Raw genomic sequence first — 7,523 nt, 5'->3', positions numbered from 1 at the left:
GTTCACCACACGTGTGCGAAGTTTTCCTTGAACACCCTTTAAAAAATTTCTAGCCTTCCGGCCTGCTCGAGTAAACTTTATATGCATGCTGAAAAACAATGCACCACTTTTTGTTGCAAGGTAATGCGCGTTTGCACGCGAATTTTCGAGCTGTTCGAGCCACGTGCGCAGCCAGGATTTTATTTCGAGCAATCGATGGCGACACTACTCTGTATGTATGTTCGTGCGTGTGTTTGTATATGTGTGTGTATAAGTAAATAAAAATGAAAAATTCGAGGTGTTCGCACCCCTCCGGCTGCGCCAATCCTTCGATGGAAGCCTTCATTAAAAAGTGTCATCTTGCTCACCGCTTGTTTAGAGTGGCTGGATTTCTTAAGCAATGTGATGTCAGCGGTGTTAAACATTCGGCACACACAATTGTTTTTTTTTATAATTCTTTATTTCACTGAGATGACCGCGCGCTGCACGTTGTTTGAGTGTTGGGATAGTACATTTTACAACCTATATATAATAAACAATGACAGGGACTGAAGCATTCAGACACGCTTACAAAACAACAGGGAATGAAACCTACATTGAACTTCATTGGTAAGTTCAGTTACGTGGCAACCCAAGCAAATATAGAATAAGAATGCATCTTATCTCCTGAAAGCAGCTTGAGTTATGAGGTCACCTGCCCTTAAAAGAAAACACTTTGCATTCTCAGATCACCAGCAGTTAACACGCAACACCCCTAAGACTGAGATCCGCTGCTCTCACACAAAGCGCCTTGTGTTCTGAAATCGCCAGCACTTGAAAGAAAGCACTGCATTGTCAGATCACCAGCACTTAACGCAAAACTCCTTTATAACTTAGATAACTTGCTCCTTTAGAACTTTATAAAAACGAAACTGCTTTATAACTTTATAACTGGCTCTCAACACAAAGCGCCTTGAGTCCTGATATCTGCACGAAGCACAAAACACCAAATGAGCAACCAGCTGCAATGAAGTGTCATTGACATAGTTTTTTTTCAGGACACTGCATCTTTCACATGGAATGCTGCCTCAACTATGAATCTGCAGCTTAACCTCCTCCTCCTTCTGACCATAGTGTTTACCGCGAGGACCCTTTAAACTCATTAGGAAGTGTTTATTGACTAGTAGAGACACCGCAGCGGCCGTTAATTCATTCAGCCGCTGCTGATTTGTTCTAAGTGTAGATATCGTGAAGTCGTCAAGGTCATTCTTTTTCCTTTTTGTGAGCTTGCTTACAATTTTTTTTTATTTCGAAGAAACTTCTCCAGACAAGTTGAGCGATGTGGTGAACCTGCGACATGCAAGAAATTTGTTACAAGTTTGTTGCCGACTTCGGTGTTTCTGCAACAGGCAGTGTATCTGCCTCAGTACTTCGTGCAGAGGAAGCAGCTGCACTTGGAAAAACTTTGTGACAGGGGAGCTCTTGCAGTAAGTCGCAAGACAGTGACGTCTGCTGGGTATTGTTTACGTAAAATGTGCGACACAAATTTTGTATTTATGACGCTGCGTCAGTGACAGGCTGAGGTGACTGAGCATGGGACACCTCGAATCCTCTCCCATCTTTTCCCATGAGCGTGCAGACGGTGCTGTGGAGGAAAAGAAAACACATTTTATTCTTATATTAAGCCACATTCTATGTGGCTTTACTTGGCAAAAGACATGAACTTTACTAAGAAAAGAGCTGATTGTAGTTGTGCCACATGGGACTGTTTAGGAACTTCCAGTTTTTACTGAAAATACAAAGACGGCTCACTGTACACGCTGTTGGCTACAAAATGTTTTCCAATTTTCTTTAATGTTGGTTGTCCTCTGTCACAGTAGAAATTTACCGCAGTATCAAACGTGTGCTTTGTAATGTTAGGTCGACAGGGAAAAGAGTGAGAAAAATTGGCATAGACTCATAAGACGGCTTGTGCGTGGAAACGCAAAACCTTATTGGTCACTTTGGTGAAATGTTTTTTATTTATCTTTTCGGTATGCGTTAAAGTTCTTTCTGCTTATTGGGTCTGGGCGTTTGCGCAATCATTGGCCTCATACCCGTTGTGGCGCGACAGACATTGTAGATGCAATGAGTAGCAAACAAGCTAGCAATAAGCTTTTACCTTCGGCGTTCTATTGCATAGGCCAGGAACATAAGGTGCGGCAGAAGAACCCACGACTGCTCAACGCCCGCTTCGCCGGCGTTAGATTTGCGTCAGACATTTCCCAGCCGAAGAATCTTCTACCGAAGGCAACTCCAAATATGCTGCAGTTCGGCCACTGCATTGCACATAGTAAAGAAAACGTTTACACATAACAAATCAGGTTGAACACGTTCATCTACATAAACTCCACGTGTGCATTTTACGCTCCTTTCATTTTAGTTCCCAGCATTAGCTTTACGATATACATCGCCGCTGAGTCTACTTCAAGGAACTACTTAAGAGGAAGCTTCAGCTCGGACCCAACTCCGATGCGGCCTATTCAAATACATGTAAAACGCAGAAACGCTTCTGTGAGATAACCCCTGCACCGATTTTAATGAAATTTGTTGCACTTCAAAGATAAAGGTAAATTCTAGTGACTGTTGGTCACGGATTTTCAATTTAGGCCCTGAATACTGTTAAAGCAATTTTCAAAAATTCGGAAGCCGGGAAAAAAATAGCAGGCCGCTTGTAAATTAATAGCTCTGCATCAAGAACAGATATCGTGGTTCTGCAAACGGCATCTATTATAGCATTCAAAGCGGACAAATTCTCTGTCAATAGATGTCTTACGTGAATTCGTTACGTTGTGTACAAGGGTTCTGTAAAGGTTGTATTTACATATTATGACATTTCTTGAGATTCATGTATAACATACCAATTTTTTCCGCTATAGAAGCACTATTAGACGCAATTCACATAATTGTGATATCTTTTTTTCATTGCTCAGTTACGGAGTTGTAAACATGATACTTTCTTTCTCTGAAAATTTTTGATTTTTGTGAATATTAAAAAATATTGTCGACCAAAATCGAAAATTCGAAACCAACAGTCACTAGATTTTAAGTTTTTTTTTTAAATGCAATAAACCTAGTGAAATTCGGTGCATTGATGGATGAGAAAAACAAATTATCCTTTTACATGTGTTCAGAAAGGAGCACCCGAGCTCATGTACAGGGCAGAAAACTGGAGTTTTATGGCAAGGTTGCTACTTAAATGGAAAGTAGCCCTATGGAAAATAGCAATGGAAAGCGAACGGAAAGTAGCAAACTATGGAAAGAATGATTGGTGTAACGTCAAGAGATAATAAAAGAGCAGATTGGGTGAGGCAACAAACGCGAGTTAATGACATCTTAGTTGAAATCAAGAAAAACAATTGGGGGGCATGGGCAGGACATGTAATGAGCTGGGAAGATAACCGATGGTCATTAGGGGTTAAGGACATGATTCCAAGGAAAGCGAAGCGTATCAGGGGGTGGCAGAAGGTTACGTCGGCGGATCAGATTAAGAAGTTTGCAGGGACAATATGGCCACAACTAGTAGTTGACCGGGGTAGTGGAGAAGTATGGGAGAGGCCTTTGTCCTGTAGTGGGCGTAACCAGGATGATGATGATGATGATGATGATGATGATGATGATGATGACGCGAGCTAATGCTGCCCCTTAACACAGGAACACACACGTAGCAACTGTACATCTACAGTTCTCACTGAAACAGTAAACACATAGTCGAAAATTTATGCCAGTATACCACGGAAGTAAAATCGCCGACAGCAAACTGCCCAACTAGAAGTAAATTCAACTACCAAACGTGAATTTTTCCAACAGTATAAACAGCTTAGAGCCGCCAAAATATCATATCAAACACAATACATATTGCACCAAACACTGCACCAACAGCAATATTGGATGCGAGGCCACCCAGCTGAACCGTCGTAAAAGAAGTTGCCTGGACTTCTCTATGACTGCGTGTAAACCAACTACTAATGACATTATATCATACATAAGCTAATAAGTGGCCCCTAATGCGCATTTTTTGCTTTAGCATTGAAAAGGAAACGTTAAATGATGCAATTAGCCGTGCAACATTCTGTTAAGTTGCTTGCAGGCACGCCAAACGCTGCGGTTTTATTTCAAGTAATAACTGCTCGTCACTGTAGAAGTTAGCCCTGAACCTCTTTTAGAGTTTCCCGGCTCCGAGTTTGACAGCGGAAACACAACGGAGGCGCCATTAAAGGCACTGTACTTGAGGGTACGCCGACGTATTGGCGGGGCTGCGAGAACCAGCCGTGCACCGCCGAAAACATTTTCAAAGGTTGCTGGGAGCGGAAATTGCACTTCGCTAGACGGCCGCAGCCTTTGACTGATGCACGTATCGACGCATACGTCCAAGAAAAAGAAAACAAATAACACTTACCACATTGTTTCAATTTATTCGCCAGATCAAGCCAGGTGTCGTTCTGGAGCCTGTTGTAACGATACGTTTTGAGGTGCTGATGGTAAAGTAACGGCCTTTGTTGCACTTCTTCGATCAGCAGCTCATCGCTGCAGAGCGAAGACTCTTCCACACAGCACATCACTTCACAAAGCACCCGTAGCAACAGACACATGTGCGCATGCGCAAAATCGCAGGCCACCACGCAGCAGCGTCCGATCGCATCGCCAGCTCGCCGGTTTTCTAATATAGGAATCTGGGCAGGCCGAAAGCCCCGTGACCGGAAGGTGCTAACCGAAACTGCTTCGCGCATTGGCGGCGTCGTAACAATCGTATCTGTGCTCGTTGTCAAAGTAGCGGGCACTCCAACATTACCGCCCAGTCCTGGTTACAAATTTTGCCTACTTTCAGCTCAAGACGACCGTAGTGTAAACAAACTACTTGCGCTTTGTGTGTATACGCTTACAATCCGTGTGTACAATCCGTACGTTGCGCCCGTAGTCTGAACGCGGCTTTTTTTCCCCTACCAAGCTGCATAGTAGATAAGAAGATACATTGCAGTGAAAAAAATTAATGCTAGCATTCTCCAATAGCAATTTACGAAATGTTAAAATGAAAACTTGTGCCGCCCATATTTTACTCAGTAATAGTCTGTCGGCTTCTGCATATGGACATTATCCTTTGAGAAATGAAGAGAAAGGTTTACAAAGATCCCTGAGCCGCAACGGTGGTTTTCTTACAAAGTAAGGGTGCAGTTTATATTAGGCGGTGGCTCCATTGACAGTGGGGTCTTCGAGAGCGCCATAAAACTAGTTATAAACACTGTGACTTTTGTTTAAGTGTTTAACGCGAAAACATGTATACGAATTTACTTAGGAGTAGGGCAGGTTAGATACGGCAGCTTATAGCACTTGATTGGCATACATTCAGAAGTAAACGATTAAATTACAGAATGGTGTCGCTAAGTTGGCAGTAGCCTGGTAAATATCGCCATAAATCTTTTTCCAAACAGTGTGGCCTTTGTTTAACGCGAGAACATGTATACGAATTTACTTAGGAGTACGGCAGGTTAGATACGGCATCTTATAGCACTTGACTGACATACATTCAGAAGTAAACGATTAAATTACAGAATGGTGTCGCAAAGTTATCCACTAATCAACAGGATGTCAACTACCTGTGCTACGGCTGTCTCTTAAAACCGAACCCTGCCTCCTTTTTAGGGTTTTTCTTATGAAGAAAAGGCGTTAGAATGCACAGCGCAGTATTTTTTTCTTCACTTAGTGGACGAACGGAAAACTTGCGCAAACATATCTTTTTCAGCAAATAATTCCCTAACAGAAAGTAATCAGGTCTATTCTTTCAAGCTCGCCAAAGAACACGATAGTTTAAATCTGCAAAGTATTGCATATACTGTTCCTACTGCAATTGAATAAAGTAAGGATATAAAATTGGTGTTATTTGGCGCCATTATATCAGAGCTACGTCCGCCAATATTCCACATGTTTCAAGCGGAAAGAACGAATTTTTTCTGAGGCAAAGCAGTGGAGATTATAACATATTTTCTTGCGGAAACGTGCAATCAGTAATTTGAAATTATCTAGAGAAATAGCATATCTGCAGCAATTGCTTCTTATCTATTCGTTTGTGGGCTCAGCCTTCTATTGCGAAAATTTGAAATGTCAGTGTCAATGCTGGTGCGCTTAGTAGAAATTGCGAGACTAGCACTACTTTCTGTGTATTCGTCCTCGTAATCTGTCACTAAGAACAAAGGTGATCCGCTTGACTTTGTCTTGCATTACTCGATGCAGCCTTCTTATACAGCACTTTTAGGTGCAACTCAGCTTAATTGAATGGAATGTTTTGTGTGGGGCGCCGCGTAAGTAGGGCTAGTTACCGCTTCAATTTCACTGTCAAGACAAGGACTCTTATTGTTTGATGAAGGTATCTGATATGTACAGATAATAAATACTTCAGTATTTAACAGGCAGTTATTCATAATTAACCATGCAAGGCACGAGCGTTTTCTTAAGTACACTTGTTAGAAAATATTATCCTACCATACAGGCTGTTTTCCTTTACAAAAAGCGAACTGTGTGCCTTCTGTATATTGAGAGAATTTCGAATAGCTGATGCAATGCGTTAACGACGAGAAAGAAAAAAACTAATTTAAGTATAGAATAGCTCCTATGTCCTATAGATACCACCACTGCTGAATAGTGAACTTCATTCATCATAGTGGACTTAATCGTTTACCTTTCTCGAGTTCAACAGATGTCAGAGAAATTTGCTAGAGACGTTCCTCTTCACATGAAGGTCGGTCAAATCTTAGAAAGCGCGTGCCTTAGAGTTGAGCCGTTTTTTTTAAAATAAATTCATAAATTGCCTGAAACCACATACATTGTTGTCTCAATGTTTATTGGCCACATTATGTTATGGCCTAAATAACAGTACAAGCAGCGCATGCAGGAAATTACGCTTCCAGTGCCCGTTAGCAGCCATTGATACTTCAACTTGTAACGGACGGGTGCATATGTTCACGTTCCCTGAAGAGGGGACCTAATCTGTGATCTAGTTTATCATGAACCTGCATAGTAATAAACCCTATAAAATTCCCTGTACGTTACAATCGCAAAAATAGGCGTATCTGCGTCTGGTGTACATAAGACATATATAAAGACACACGTTCAAAGGCAAAGACATCTCTCAACATCATGTTGTCACAAAATGCACTAAGCGGTAAATAAATAAGGAGTAACAGCTCTTACCATCAGTAAAGGCCGCTTGGAAACGCGTCCGAGAAAGACAGTGATATATTTATTGTGTGCGGAAAGCTGGTGTCGGGGTTCCAAGAGGGCTTAGCAAATTTGCAACGCTACCATACTCCGGTCATCTCATCGTATCTGAGAGACAGAGAGATAAAAGGAATGGAAAGCTGCAGGATGCTCGTTCTGGAAATGGGTAACTTATGCACGTGTTTTCACCAACGAACTTTTCTTTACCCTCCTTTATTTGCACAATTTCGTGAACTAATTCCTGCTAAATTTAAGCACTCAAAGCTGCGTCGGCTATTAAGTTTGTTGTGTCAGAAAATTTAACTTGGTACATG

At 41.7% G+C, this 7,523-nt stretch overlaps 1 long non-coding RNA gene across 1 annotated transcript; it reads right to left on the bottom strand.

Moving 5' to 3' along the window:
• Positions 1-1,549: 1,549 nt before the first annotated feature.
• LOC142578122 (uncharacterized) lies at positions 1,550-7,269 on the bottom strand. Its single transcript, XR_012827177.1, has 3 exons — positions 7,183-7,269; positions 4,397-4,446; positions 1,550-1,603 (listed from the first exon to the last, which is right to left on the bottom strand). It is a non-coding gene; the product is annotated as an uncharacterized LOC142578122 (long non-coding RNA).
• Between the last annotated feature and the right edge of the window lie 254 nt (positions 7,270-7,523).

The sequence above is a fragment of the Dermacentor variabilis genome, chromosome 4 (genome assembly GCF_050947875.1).
Source record: "Dermacentor variabilis isolate Ectoservices chromosome 4, ASM5094787v1, whole genome shotgun sequence".
Lineage (NCBI taxonomy): Eukaryota > Metazoa > Arthropoda > Arachnida > Ixodida > Ixodidae > Dermacentor > Dermacentor variabilis.
This window is presented reverse-complemented; position numbering and strand designations above follow the sequence as displayed.